This window comes from Salvelinus alpinus, chromosome 10 (assembly GCF_045679555.1).
Source record: "Salvelinus alpinus chromosome 10, SLU_Salpinus.1, whole genome shotgun sequence".
Classification (NCBI taxonomy): domain Eukaryota; kingdom Metazoa; phylum Chordata; class Actinopteri; order Salmoniformes; family Salmonidae; genus Salvelinus; species Salvelinus alpinus.
The window spans coordinates 10,984,917-11,001,400 of record NC_092095.1 but is presented as its reverse complement, the minus strand read 5'-3'; positions in this window follow the sequence as shown (position 1 = coordinate 11,001,400).

Genomic DNA, 16,484 nt, shown 5'->3' with positions numbered 1-16,484 from the left:
AGCAGTGTATATTTTACGGACACAGTATATTTTACAATAGTTATCTTTTGTTTGTTTTTAGTCGTATCCTTCAGCTCCACTTAACCCTTCCATCTATCACTGAACACCATCCAGTTTTGATTTCTTTTTGCCATGTATTTTTCAACTGTGCCGGTATGTTTCACAAAAGTTCTGAACCTTTCTATTCTCATAAATTCTACAAATTGTAAATCGATTGACTATGACTTTTTAAATCATCTAGCAGTGCTGGGTTGGCTCCAGGTAAATATTTCAATACGCTATATGGAGAGAGAGAGAGAGAGAGAGAGATTTAGAGAGAGAGAAATGGAGAGAGAGCGAGAAAGGGAGAGAGAGAGAGAGAAAGGGAGAGAGAGAGAGATTTAGAGTGAGAGAGATGGAGACAGTGATGAAGATAGGTTTGAGCTCGGTTTCAACAGTGTTGTGTATCATGGGACCCACTGTCAGACAATGCCTCTACTCTCCCTTCACGCTGGGGTCTAACTGACAATAACAGCTCTCACTGTCATTGCTGATGGCTAGATTATTCACCATAACAAATGGGGTCGAGTGAAGAGAAGTGCAGATGCCATAGATCAACCCCCCATCTTTAATCCAGAAGTGTCTCTTTAATCCAACCCCCCACCACCTACACATCCCCTAGATGTTGAGTTTTCTAGTTGTATTTATTCAGAAAACAAGACAAGTGAAAGACAAAGCAGATTAAAATAAGGTAAAACAGCTGAGGTTGGAAACACTAGAAGGTTAGTATGAAAACCAATACAATATACACAATAGCAGATGTTCAATCAATTAAACAAGGCATCAACAAGGCATCAATTAGACAAGGCATCAATTATACAAAGCATTAATTAGACAAGGCATCAATAACACAAGGCATCAATCAGACAAGGCATCAATTAGACAAGCCATAAATTAGACAAGGCATCAACTAGAACCCTGACCCCTAGTCTACTACTGGGTAGTTTGGTTCATCAGGCTGATCCCTGACCCCTAGTCTACTACTGGGTAGTTTGGTTCATCAGGCTGATCCCTGACCCCTAGTCTACTACTGGGTAGTTCGGTTCATCAGGCTGACCCCTGACCCCTAGTCTACTACTGGGTAGTTCGGTTCATCAGGCTGACCCCTGACCCCTAGTCTACTACTGGGTAGTTCGGTTCATCAGGCTGACCCCTGACCCCTAGTCTACTACTGGGTAGTTTGGTTCATCAGGCTGATCCGTAGTCTATACTTGAAGTTCTTGAGGGGTAATAATGTAAAGGTAATGTAAAGGTAGGAATTCCAGGGAGTGAAACCTCTGTATCTGATGGAGAATTGACTATGTGATGTGTGACAGTTGGGAGGGGGAAGGTTATAAGTAAAGTAGATTATAAATTAGGAATAACTAAAGTCCAAGTATAGATCCTTGTGGCACGCCACAGGATATTATGACCAAGGTAGATGCACGACCATTTGAATATACACATTGTGCTCTATCATGTATATAAATATATAGCCATTTATTTGTACTTTTATGAAAACCGTAATGGATTATATATCCATATGTACATTAATGAAAACTGTCGTAAAGGCAATGTTCAATCAAGAAAATCAATTTAGCAGATGTTTATGTGTGTGCGTGTGTGCGTGTGTGCGTGTGTGTGTGTGTGTGTGTGTGTGTGTGTGTGTGTGTGTGTGTGTGTGTGTGTGTGTGTGTGTGTGTGTGTGTGTGTGTGTGTGTGTGTGTGTGTGTGTGTGTGTGTGTGTGTGTGTGTGTGTGTGTGTGTGTGTGTGTGTGTGTGAAATGGCTGACATGTCTGACAGCTTTTGAACAACTACTGTATAATACAGATATTATTATATAAGCTTGACTTAAGAAAGCAAGATTGACTGTCATCTGCCAAAAGTCAAACACTGTAACCAAGTCTTGAGTTATTACAGCGTAAGAGTGGAAAATGTATGTAGCTACCGTGTCACAACTCTGTCCGTGCCAAAATGAGTTAGTTCCACAAACTGTTCCACAAACACCAACAACTATCACACAATATTCTCTCAAAGCTGCATGTTCAAGATGGGTGTTTTAGTGGGCCTACAGTATATTCGTGTCAGTTGTGATACTGAGAGGGGGGATTAGATCATAAGGCTGCTATCGGAAGCCTTGGGGTTGTAGAGTACTGTCTGCTGTAAGAATTCAGTATTGAGGCAAGCCCTATAGGATTATCTCTGTTCAGAGGCCCGGTTTAAATGCTAGTTTCAAGCAGCCTTTCAGAAAGGTAATTATGGGGCATCACGCCGGGACCCACTGCAGACAGAGAGGAGATGTAAAGTAAAGATGGGACCGACAGACATGGCCGCTCTGCCTCTAGCTCCAAAGCATCTTTGCAGTATTTAGTTTGTTGTATGTTATTTCTGACATTATTAGCCCAGAACATTTGTTGTGTTATTACATACTGCCATAAATCTTGTTAAGGATAGCCCTCCCCATTTTCTCAATTTCTGCCTGAAAACATATTCTAGCTCAGGCCCAGAAGCAAGGATATGCATATTCTTCGTATCATTTGAAAGGAAACACTCTGACGTTTGTGGAAATGTGAATTGAATGTAGGAGAATATAACACAATAGATCTGGTAGAAGAAAATACAAGGAAATTAACAGACGTTTTCTGTTCTTTTACTGTTGTTGCATCTTTAAAATGAACAAGAACAGCCAAACCTTCAGATATGATGCTGGGGATAATTTCAAATAAGAACAAAAGTAGGCAACAGTATTTGACTAAAGTTTCAGACATATACCTTCAGGAATGAGTGAGGTACATGCCATTGAGCATGAAGTCACCCAGGTGTCCCAAATGTACCCAAATGGCCGAATTGGTACAGTGATACATTGATGCAAATAACTATATACAAAATACAAAAAATGTATTCTAACATACCCCAAAAAATACATATTTGAAAAATTTAAAATAATATATGAATATTTCTAAAAATGTAAAATAACAAGGGTAACTACTTACACTTTCAATGTACAATAATGTGAAGACCCTCAGTCCTCTACACAATATTGTGCTGCGGATGCCATAGCCCATAGCAGTCTCTTTCTGGTGTGAAGCAGAGGGTCACCGAACAGGTGGTGCAGGTGACAGGGGATTTCTTGTGGCAAAGAGCACAACGAAGCCTCCCTACTGAGCCTTTTTTGCCCTGAGGCACATTCCTGCCTGCAATGATGAATTGTGGCATGTGAACACCACTGGTTGGTGCAGAAGGGATAGAGGTAGAGGGGACAGAAGGTGCTACAGTGGTCTTGATGTAGCTAGCAAGCTCCTGGATGAGCAGCTCCCTGAAGGCTAGCTGTGAGATGGGGGGCTGTCCACAGCTCATAGCCATTTCCTTCTGGAGTATGAAGGCATTCACCACAGCAATGTCAATGAAATGATTAAACAATGTCTTGTACCATTTCATGGTCTTGTGGAGAACATTATAGTAGCCTATCAGTGCATCTGACAGGTCCACACCTCCCATGCCCTTGTTGTAGTCCTTCACAGCAGCTGGAATGGGGACATTTTTGGTGGTCCATACCCCAGTAGCGCCCTTCACACGCCTGATGACGTGATCACCACTGAAGGACTTGTGGATAGTGGTGCACATGACCACCTCTCTGGTATCCATCCACTTCACAAAGAGCAGGCCATCCTCGCGAATCCATCTCATGTTACCCCGATCAGCCCGCTTAGGCATGTCATTCACCCTGGTTTTCAGAAATCCCACTCTGTTGGTCCGAATGATGCCACAGGCCCACATCTCCAGCTTCCTCAGGTCTGTGAACAGGGCAGGGCTTGTGTAGAAGTTGTCCACAAACAGTTTGTAGGCCTTCCCTAACAGCTGAAAATCGAATAACTCCATAACGGAGTCATAGCTAAGTCTCTTACCGGTCGCACAACTGCTCTTCCCCTCATAGACAAAAAAATTGCACGTGTTTGCACACGCAGAATTGACCAAAACAAACAGTTTGTAACCCCATTTAGTTGGTTTGTTACGCATGTACTATTTTAGGCCAATTCTGGCCTTTGAGGCTACCATCCTCTCATCTATGGAAAGGTTCTGGGCGGGCTGAAAATAAGTCTTGTAGACCTCAACGATGTTGTGGTAGAGAGGTTTAATTTTGCAGAGGTTATCAAACCTTGCCGTGCCTCGCTTCTTCTCGTTGTCCTCATCAACTTTTGGGTCACTGATATGAAGCACCCGTGAGATTGTCAGAAACCTTTTGCATGACATGACCATGGTGGGGAAAGGCAGTTGATAGAGGTGTGCAGATTTCCAGTAGTCCTTCAGGGTTTTTAGCTTTACAAGACCCATGTAAATGACCATAGAAAGGTAACAAAAAAGATCTGACATGGAAATGGCCTTCCATGTCTCTGTCTTGCCTTCCTACTTCTTAGCTCCGTACTTATTTGTGTTCATCACCAGGGAATCAACAACTGCCGAGGTGAAAAACAACTGAAAAAGTTGCATGGGGCTGTACTTGGAGGTTATGTCCAGCTGAGGTCCTGGTGGCCTTTTTGGTCTGAATATTGGAGGTGGTGGGGCCACTTCCTCCTTCAGCACAGAGTGCCAACGACCCTCCTCCGCTCTGCCAGCAGGTTCCACACTTCCCTTCCTCCGCTTCTTTGTCACCGACTTCACACCTCTAGATGGCCTGGCGGGGGTAGGTGTGGTGCCGGAGACAGCAGTGGTCCGGCTGGATGGACTAGCTTCAGTGGGGGCAGTACCACTGCCACCTTGGCAGTATGGGATCCAAATCAGAATCGCTTGGACTGTGAAATAAAGACACAGACACACAGATACAGATTATATATAGAGTAGGGAAACAATCACTATGGTGAGGAGCTGTTCCATTCCATGTTTAGATAAAATAAAATGTAAAAAATATCTAATATATACAGACACAAAGACACAGACACACAGACATACACCCACCCACAATGTAGAGCAATGTGTACTTTACACATTTCATTACTGATTATATTTTTATATATGGCAAATAAAATAAAAATATCTCCAAAACAACTCAAATGAATAGTATTTGATATTATTAATTTCAAACAACGTTACTCACCAATCCAACACTGAATCTTCTCCATACAGGAACATCTCCTCAGATTGAGAGTCAAAAGTATTCTCACTGTCCGAATCATCTTGGAGTAATTCACTGTCACTATCCCTATCAATTTCTTCAATAATATCGTGTAGATCTGTATATTTTGCCTTTGTCTTTGATTTTAAAGATTTACTCGCCATAATTATTCTCTGAAAATGCTCTCAAAACAAAAATGCTGCGCGTAACCAGCGTGACTGCTTCTGGTAGAATTTTCAATGTCGAATGGCTGTGTTTATACTCGAGTTTCCCACAGAGTCTACCCGGAACCATTACATGTTGCCATTTACCTCAGCTCATTGGCTATCTACCAAGCTAGATTTCAAGACGATCAGTGGTCATTGGTCCGAAATACAGTCAATCAACGAAGAACTGGTCATATCATTGGTGCGCAATGAGGTCATAGTTTGGTGTGTTCAAATCAGTATCTTTCGGTCAATATGTCCCGGGAAAAGAACCATGAAGTATGGCTGTGTTACTAACAAACAGAGAACTGCAATGAAACTGAACATGGCTCGATAAACGTTCGTTCAGAGTGAGTAATTACATCGAATGTTACGTCCAAAGTTGAAGGACACGGAATTTACGACACAAGCCATTTACAAAATGTTTCGTGTTAGGCTATAGAAATGGATTATATCAAACAAAACGACCATTTATTGTTTCGTCGTCACCTTTAGTATTGCCAAAAGAAGAAGATCTTCAAAGGTAATTGATGAATTGTATTGCTCTTTCTGACTTTCGTGACTAATCTACTTGGCTGGTAACTGTACGTATGTGTGTGTACCCCAACAAACATGCTCTTCTCTGAGATGTGTGAGGTTTCAGTAATAGAAGTAGTGCAGCTCAGTGGCGGTTGGTGCAGTTTAAGATTAGGGAGGACTCAATGGCTCAATGTAACGATAGGTTTAGGCTAATATGTGATTGTTACGTCTACTCCCACTCCCCACCTTCAGCGTTCGAAATCGCCGGTTTACTAACAACCAGTCCTGCGAACCATCATTACGAGCACCTGGCTTTCATCATTACGCGCACCTGCGCTTCATCATGAGGCACACCTGGACTCCATTACCTCACTCATTACTTCCCCTTTATCTGGCAGTCCCTTAGGTTCCTTCCCCAGGCAGTATTGTATCTGTTGTTCATGTCTAGAGGCTACTCCTATATTGGATCGTTATTTGTTATATTAAACTACTTAACAATTGAATCGTTATTTGTTATATTAAACTTAACGCCTGCACCTGCTTCTCGTTACAAAGATACTCTAATGTTTCCTGTGCCCATCATGAGGTTTCTACAACCTAGCCTATGAATGAAAGTTTACAACGTAGGAATGCTCATTGGGTGAGGACGCTTGTTACAGTACATGGAAAGAGGGTAGGTGGTATGGTAGGTGTCAGTACGAGCCGGGAGTGGTGACATTAACTGGAGTGAGAGAGGAGAGGAGAGTGAGGGGGTTTGTTCAGACTGTTTTCACAGTCTTGCTTTGAAAGAGAAAGAAAACAGTTATGAGCTGAACACAACAGTATGTCAGTGGAATGGAGGACAGTAGCAGGTGACCCATCTGTGGTTTGTAACCTACTATGATTTCCCATTGTTGCCAATTCAAAAGCAGTAATACCGTTACTGATTTCTTAACAGAATCATGAGTTTTAATCACTTAATAATTCATAAACAATCTTTATATCAGTTAAAAACACTAACTAATTGTTAGGTCTACCTTTACTTGTTACTTTTGTGAACTTTCATTATCCTCCCTCCTCATGACGGAGATAAATTAGAAAATATCTGAAACATATGTGGGTTTTTAGTAACGGAATAACAAGGCACAATGTTTGTTAAATGTACATAAGGCAAATAATTTCTCCAAAACTTATACTGAACAAAAATATAAACACAACATGCAACAATTTCAAAGATTTTACTGAGTTACAGTTATTTTAAGGAAATCAGTCAATTTAAATAAGTAAATTAAGCCATAATCTATGGATTTCACATGACTGGGAATTCAGATATGCATCTGTGGTCACAGATACCTTAAAAGAAAGGTAGGATGTGGGTTAGAAAACCAGTCAGTATCTGGTGTAACCACCATTTGCCTCATGCAACGCGGCACATCTCCTGCACATAGAGTTGATCAGCCTGTTGATTGTGGCCTGTGGAATGTTGTTCCACCCCCCTTCAATGGCTGTGCAAAGTTGCTGGATATTGGCGGGAACTGGAAGACGCTGTCGTACACGTCGTCCAGAGCATCCCAAACGTGTTCAATGAGTGACATGTCTGGTGAGTATACAGGTAGAGAATATGGTAGAGAAATTAACATTAAATTCTCTGGCAACAGCTCTGTTGGAATTTCCTGCAGTCAGCATTCCAATTGCATGCTTCCTCAAAACTTGAGACATCTGTGGCATTGTGTTGTGTAACAAAATTGCAAATTTTAGAGTGGCCTTTTATTGTCCCCAGTACAAGTTGTACCTGTGTAATGATCATGCTGTTTAATCAGCTTCTTGATATGCCACACCTGTCAGGTGGATGGATTATCTTGGCAAATGAGAAATGCTCACTAACAAATTTGTGCACAACATTTGGGAGAAATAAGCTTGTTGTGCATATGTAAAATTTCGAGGATCTTTTATTTCAGCTCATGAAACATGGGATCGACAATTTACATGTTTTTATTTCTGTTCAGTGCAGATATAAGTGTTGAAATGAGTTGGCAAGGGTCTTTACTTGTTGTGTTTTAATGTATATATAATACCTTTTAAGACTTTTTAATAAAAGCTTGATGATGAGTTGGTTATTTGAATCAGCTGTGTTGTGCCAGGGCAAAAACAAATAAAACATGCTCCCAGGGAGGACCGAGGGTCCGGATTTAACAAACCCACGTCTGAGACACCTTTCTCATCTTGTTTGACCAGAAAACAAGGCCTTTGCTTATTCCTCATTTTTAGGAGGGGAAATGGTTGAAAATTGTAAATACTGTATGCCTTAATTTCTCAAAAATATAGACTCTTCGCTTTCATTTGACACCCAATTTGACATGCACCTATGAACTTCACGTTGGTGCTCATAAGTCCTTTTAGATAGAAATGGCCTTAGCCAGCTAGCTAACATACTGTAAATAACATTCCTCTCTGTTATTTAAGTCAGGCTGTTGAATAGAAAAAATTAGCTGCATTAGCTAAGTAAATGCAAGGTAAACTAAGAAGAATAACATATAGCTCTCTGTCTATCTCTCTTTGCTGCTTCTCCTTAATTATTGAATAAATTAATTTGTTGATAACTGTTCAACTATTGTCTTTCTCTCTCTTTGAGTCAACTAGAGAAAGAGAGGGAACAACAGATAGTCAACTAGAGAGAGGGGACAACAGATAGTCAACTAGAGAGAGGGGACAACAGACAGTCAACTAGAGAGAGGGGACAACAGACAGTCAACTAGAGAGAGGGAACAACAGACAGTCAACTAGAGAGAGGGGACAACAGACAGTCAACTAGAGAAAGAGAAGGGACAACAGACAGTCAACTAGAGAAAGAGAGGGGACAACAGACAGTCAACTAGAGAGAGGGGACAACAGACAGTCAACTAGAGAAAGAGAGGGGACAACAGACAGTCAACTAGAGAAAGAGCGGGAACAGCAGACAGTCAACTAGAGAGAGGGGACAACAGACAGTCAACTAGAGAAAGAGGTGGACTAAAAGACGGTCAACTAGAGAAAGATCGGGAACAGCAGACAGTCAACTAGAGAGAGGAGACAACAGACAGTCAACTAGAGAAAGAGGGGAACTAACAGACAGTCAACTAGAGAGAGGGGACAACAGACAGTCAACTAGAGAAAGAGGTGAACTAACAGACAGTCAACTAGAGAAAGAGCGGGAACAGCAGACAGTCAACTAGAGAGCGGGGACAACAGACAGTCAACTAGAGAAAGAGGGGGACTAACAGAGTCAATTAGAGAAAGAGGGGTATGCAGCATTCTGCAAAAATATCCTCAGTGTACAACGTACAAACACCAAATAATGCATGCAGAGCAGAATTAGGCCCATACCCGTTAATCATCAAAATCCAGAAAGGAGCCGTTAAATTCTACAACCACCTAAAAAGAAGCGATTCCCAAGCCTTCCATAACAAAGCCATTACCTACAGAGAGATGAACCTGGAGAAGAGTCCCCTAAGCAAGCTGGTCCTGGGGAACTGTTCACAGACACAAACACACCCCACAGAGCCCCAGGACAGCGACACAATTAGACCCAACCAAGTCATGAGAGGAAGGCTTGACAGAAATGGCAGCAGAAGGTGAATGTTGATCTTGTGTTGTATACATATCCAGATGATGCTGCGTACTATTTTGCGCAACGACACTGTTGGTGTGTTCGAATCAATAGCCTTGCTATTGGGGAAAGGTCAACGTAGGCAGACCTGGCTCTCAAGAGAAGACAGGCTATGTGCACACTGCCCACAAAATGAGGTGGAAACTGAGCTGCACTTCCTAACCTCCTGCCAAATGTATGACCATATCCATATTAGAGACACACATTTCCCTCAGATTACACAGACCAACAAAGAATTTGAAAACAAATCCAATTTTTATAAACTCCCATATCTACTGGGTGAAATACCACAGTGTGCCATCACAGCAGCAAGATGTGTGACCTGTTGCCACAAGAAAAGGGCAACAAGTGTAAAACAAACACCATTGTAAATACAACCCATATTTTTTTATTTTCCCTTTTGTACTTTAGCTATTTTGAAATATCTATTATTTTGAAACTTTTGTGAGTGTAATGCTTACTGTTAACTTTTTATTGTTTATTTCACTTTTGTTTATCCATTTCACTTGCTTTGGCAATGTAAACATATGTTTCCCATGCCAATAAAGCCAATTGAATAGAGAGAGAGAGAGAGAGAGAGTCTATTATTTTAAATACTGTAAAACAATTTGAAATTAGATTTTGAGGCCACAGACGATCGAGAAATACAATAGAGTAGAAATTGATCTGCCATTTCATTTCAGCTCTCATAAACTAGAGGATTATTAGAGGCTTAGATGATAAACCTGGTTGGCTGGGAAACTGACTGACTTACAGACATAGACAGACAGATAGAGAAAAGGAAGTTGACAGTAGATCTCGCCAAAATGAGAAGACGGCTCATATAGAGCTAGGAGCAGCTCAACTAACCCTACAGTAATGAATGACTTCTCCCCTCCATACGTCTGAGTCTGGCCCAGCCAGCTCCTAAATAATAAAACAGCAAAGACCTGGGAGTTATGTGGAGATCATTAGAAGTGGGAGTACACACACACACGCGCACGCACGCACACACACACACACACACACACACACACACACACACACACACACATTAAAAAGCATAGAATAAAATGACCCAGACTGGGTTGCCCCCTCCAAGTTCAAATTAATGGTGGTCGACTGTCTATCAACACCAAAACCCTTGATGATGAATTTCATATGGGCGCTGAGGCGAAGACCATCCAGCTGATAATATATTGCACAGAAATTAAGTTGTGAGGATAACACCCAGCTAGCACATAACGTTCTGAGAACGATACTGTATGTTTGGTGAGAGGGTGGTTGTCCTATGGTTGTTTTGCATACAACCTTCTTTCAACTTTCTGGGAGTGGTGCAGGACGGAAGCTTGGGATCTGGAACATTCTCAGCATATTTAAGAAAAAAAAAGTTATTTTCTTGGAATTACCATTAATTTAACAGAATGTTAAAAAGATGGTTACATTTCATTTCAATTTTGGTAATGTTCTAGGAATGTTCTCCAACTGGTTGCATTGGGAATGTTCTGAAATAATTCAGAGAACGTTAAGAAACAACGAGCTTCTGTGGGAATTTCAGTACTTCAGCGTAACGTCTCCCACAGGTTTCCTCTTGGTTCTATTTAAAGTCATGTTCTCACATTGTTCCGAGAACGTTAAGCAAACGTTCTATAACAAAACACAACAAAACTTTAGTTCAGAGAATGTTCTAAGAATGTTATTTAAAAACATATACATTCCATTCTCAGCCTCAACAAATCTCTCTATCCTCTATCTTAAGCATGTTCAGCTGTGTTGGCAACGCCCACTAATTGGCCACACCTGATCTTAATGAGTGCTTGTTTCCTTTAAAAGTGGATCTATTTGAATACATTAAAATGACCAGCTTTAAATTCGTTTAAAAAACAAGTGGTGCTAGCTCCATCCTGGTGGTGCAGTGGACTAATTCAATGGATAGAGAACAGAAGATTATAGATTTTAATCTCTTTGACGCCAGAATAAATTAAACCATGTGTTTGCATGATTAATGCCTAAGCAAATGCATTTCCATATGTCCTATCTTTGCTTGGAGTTCAAAAAACAGTTAACCCAAACTAAGTGAACAGTTTTATTAAAAGTCTCATTGAAAGACGTTCTCAGAACATTATTTAATTACCTTCAAATAACCTATAATTTCTGTTCTCAGAACGTTACTAAAACCTCCCAGGAAAACTTTCAGGGAACCATAGTAAAATGTTCTCAGAACCTCCCTGCAACCTAAAAAAAAAAATGGCGTTTCCATAACAGCCGAAATTTTCACTTCTGTTCTCAAAATGTTTAAAAAACGTTCAGTTTTACCTGTCAGGAAACTTATGGCTTCGATCCCAGAACCAATGGGAAACCAAAAACGTATGGCTTCGATCCCAGAACCAATGGGAAACCAAAAACATATGGCTTCGATCCCAGAATCAATGGGAAACCAAAAAACATATGGCTTCGATCCCAGAACCAATGGGAAACCAAAAACGTACGGCTTCGATCCCAGAACCAATGGGAAACCAAAAACGTACGGCTTCGATCCCAGAACCAATGGGAAACCAAAAACGTATGGCTTCGATCCCAGAACCAATGGGAAACCAAAAACGTACGGCTTCGATCCCAGAACCAATGGGAAACCAAAAACGTACATTCCCACAACTTCTAAGGAACCAAATGTGCCGGTTGGGTAGGAACGCGATAGTCTTGAAACAAATTGCACCACCGCAAAACACATCTAGGATCTCGTCAGACCCTGATTCAAACAGAATTTGAAGTCAAGGGGTGTGAATACTTTCTGAACACACTGTATATGTAATTCTACCAGTGGGCCCAGATGACTCATTTGCCACGGTGAAAGAAATCATGTTGGATTATTTCAATTTAAGTGATTATTTTTGGGCTCACAGCTGATTGCACACTGTGCAGCAAAAGGCTAGGTTTACTCAACACATTGATCTTCTAGATGATAATGAAGATACATCATCACCGAGCGATGCCTCCTACCCACTCACTCGAAATGTTATTGCAGAGGAGTCTGGCCGGCTGCTCTCTCTAACAAGGTGAAAACATGAGCAAAGTTCTGTTGCCGTTGGAGGCCCCAAAGTAATGATAAGATTAGCAAAGTTCTGTTGCTGTTTAAGACCCCAAAGTAATGACAAGGCGATCCAAGTTCTGTTGCTGTTTGAGGGCCCAAAGTAATGACAAGGCGAGCAATGTTCTGTTGCTGTTTGAGGGCCCAAAGTAATGTATATAGCTCCATGTTCTACGAGCTAGAAATGGTATATAAATCTCTCACATCAGTCGTGTCAGTTGTACACAAATTAAACGTGTTGAAGAGTCACTGACTGAGTCAGTCATCCAGGTATCATCGCCTGGCTGGTATTTTTCGTAGAAATAAACTGACTGACACAATGAATTTGACATGTAGTCAGTCAGACATTACGTATTGCTGAATTTTTTCACGCCTGCTAATGTGGCCTCAATATAAAGCATCTGCAGACTGCCAGGCAGTCTTTGGCACCTGAAAGAGAGACGGTGGACTTTAATGGACACTGCTCTTATCTGGCCCTGGCCTAGTATAGCGTGTATGGGTAATCAAATAAAATGTATTTATAAAGCCCTTCTTAGATCAGCTGATATCTCAAAGTGCGGTACAGAAACCCAGCCTAAAACCCCAAACAATAAGAAATGCAGGTGTAGAAGCACGGTGGCTAGGAAAAACTCCCTAGAAAGGCCAGAACCTAGGAAGAAACCTAGAGAGGAACCAGGCTATGAGGGGTGGCCAGTCCTCTTCTGGCTGTGCTGGGTGGAGATTATAACAGAAAATGGTCAAGATGTTTAAATGTTCAAAGATGACCAGCAGGGTCAAATAATAATAATCACAGTGGTTGTCGAGGTGCAACAGGTCAGCACCTCAGGAGTAAATGTTAGTTGGCTTTTCATAGCCGATCATTCAGAGTATCTCTACCACTCCTGCTGTCTCTAGAGAGTTGAAAACAGCAGGTCTGGGACAGGTAGCACGTCCGGTGAACAGGTCAGGATTCCATAGCCGCAGGCAGAACAGTTGAAACTGGAGCAGCAGCACGGCCAGGTGGACTGGGGACAGCAAGGACTCCTCAGGCCAGGTAGTCCTGAGGCATGGTCCTAGGGCTCAGGTCCTCCGAGAGAGGGAAAGAAAGAAAGAAAGAAAGAAAGAAAGAAAGAAAGAAAGAAAGAAAGAATTAGAGAGAACATACTTAAATTCACACAGGACACCGGATAAGACAGGAGAAATACTCCAGATATAACAGACTGACCCTAGCCCCCCGGCACATAAACTACTGCAGCATAAATATTGGAGGCTGAGACAGGAGGGGTCAGGAGACACTGTGGCCCCATCCGACGATACCCCCGGACAGGGCCAAACTCGCAGGATATAATCCCACCCACACTGCCAAAGCACAGCCCCCACACCACTAGAGGGATATCTTCAAACACCAACTTACCATCCTGAGACAAGGCCGAGTATAGCCCACAAAGATCTCCCCCACTGCACAAACCCAAGGGGGGGTTGCCAACCCAGACAGGAGGATCACGTCAGTGACTCAACCCACTCAAATGACGCACCCCTCCCAGGGACGGCATGGAAGAGCACCTGTAGATCTAAGTAAACATAACTGGTACTGTGGAATCTGTGGGTTTGGAATGGGATGCGTTGGATGATCAGCAACAGTTCTGGTGTTTGGGTTTCTCGTCACTGGTTATATGGACATTTCGCATGTGTTAGCATCTTTCTAAATTTGGACCCTGAACTTAATCGAGCAGATGACCAATTAGAAAAAAACGTTAGTTCTTCTTGGGACTATAGGGGGTGCTGTTCCGCATTAGCATATTTGGGTCTCCAAATTAAACTGCCTCGTGCTAAATTCTTGATCGTACAATATGCATATTATTGTTATTATTGGATAGAAAACACTTTCTAGTTTCTATAGAAGTTGGAATTTTGTCTCTGAGTGGTACAGAACAATATCTACAGCACTTTTCATGACAGGGGTCAGATTTCAGAAATTTTTACCCCTGATCTGGAGTCTGTTTTTAAGGCGACAGTGAATGCTATGAAGAAACCGACACTGCCTACGTCTTCCTCTGGGTGTCTGTACGTCATCACGTTTTGAATGGAGTCTATTGCACAATCCCAGCCCATATAAAACCACAAAACGTGGGAGGACCTCTCTCTCTTCTCCGCGCGCCACAAGCAAGATGGACATCGGACCTGCCTCATTCCAAATCGTTGTTTAACTAGTTATATTTCTCCGGTCATGTTTTCAGTCGTTATAGTTGTTAAAAACATCATAATGTAGTTAATTTGAACCGTTTTATAGCAATTTATATCCGTTTAGTGCGATTTTGAGGAATTTCTTTGTCGTGCACTTTTTAGCTTTGGAAACGTTTCGGGGTGTCGGTCGTTGGTGGTGGACATTTCGAAGGACAGAGGACATCTATCGACCAAAAGACGTTTATAACATAGAAAGGATACATTGCCCAAGAATCTGATGGAAGAACAGCTCAAAGTAAGCAATATTTAATATGATAAATCGTTGTTCTGTCGAAATATTTTAAACGCATATTTCGCCATTTTGTTTGGTATAGCTTCACTTGGCGAACCCTGTATTGAAAAGTAAGGATAATTTTAAAAATGTAAATCAGCGGTTGCATTAAGAACTAATTTGTCTTTCGATTCCTGTCAACCCTGTATTTTTTAGTCAAGTATATGATTAGCTTTCGATTAAACTAGATCACTCTGAAAGCTGACGTTCCTCATTTTGAGGCTTGAGTTGTGACTATTTCCATTGTATAACCACGGTTTTGTATGGCTAAATATGCACCTTTTCGAACAAACTGTATATGTATGTTGTAAAATGATGTTACAGGAGTGTCATCGGAAGAATTCTGAGAAGGTTAGTGAAAAAATTAATATATTTTGGCGGTGATTACGTTATAGCGCTCTTTGGCTGGAATCGATGCTCTGGTAACGTTTGCACATGTGGTATGCTAACTTATCGATTTATTGTGTTTTCGCTGAAAAACGCTTAGAAAATCTGAAATATGGTCTGAAATCACAAGAATTGGGTCTTTCCATTGCTATGATTTGTCTATTTTTATGAAATGTTTTATGATGAGTAAATTGGTCATACACGTTGCTCTATCTAGTAATTCTAGTCGATTTGTGATGGTCGGTGCAATTGTAAACTGTGATTTCTACCTGAAATAACTAAGGTAACTGAGCTAAACGACTACCGCCCCGTAGCACTCACTTCCGTCATCATGAAGTGCTTTGAGAGACTAGTCAAGGACCATATCACCTCCACCCTACCGGACACCCTAGACCCACTCCAATTTGCTTACCGACCCAATAGGTCCACAGACGACGCAATCGCAACCACACTGCACACTGCCCTAACCCATCTGGACAAGAGGAATACCCATGTGAGAATGCTGTTCATCGATTACAGCTCAGCATTTAACACCATAGTACCCTCCAAACTCGTCATCAAGCTCGAGACCCTGGGTCTCGACCCCGCCCTGTGCAACTGGGTCCTGGACTTCCTGACGGGCCGCCCCCAGGTGGTGAGGGTAGGTAACAACATCTCCACCCCGCTGATCCTCAACACTGGGGCCCCACAAGGGTGCGTTCTGAGCCCTCTCCTGTACTCCCTGTTCACCCACGACTGCGTGGCCATGCACGCCTCCAACTCAATCATCAAGTTTGCGGATGACACTACAGTGGTAGGCTTGATCACCAACAACGACGAGACGGCCTACAGGGAGGAGGTGAGGGCCCTCGGAGTGTGGTGTCAGGAAAATAACCTCATACTCAACGTCAACAAAACAAAGGAGATGATTGTGGACTTCAGGAAACAGCAGAGGGAGCACCCCCCTATCCACATCGACGGGTCAGTAGTGGAGAAGGTGGAAAGTTTTAAGTTCCTCGGTGTACACATCACGGACAAACTGAACTGGTCCACCCACACAGACAGCGTTGTGAAGAAG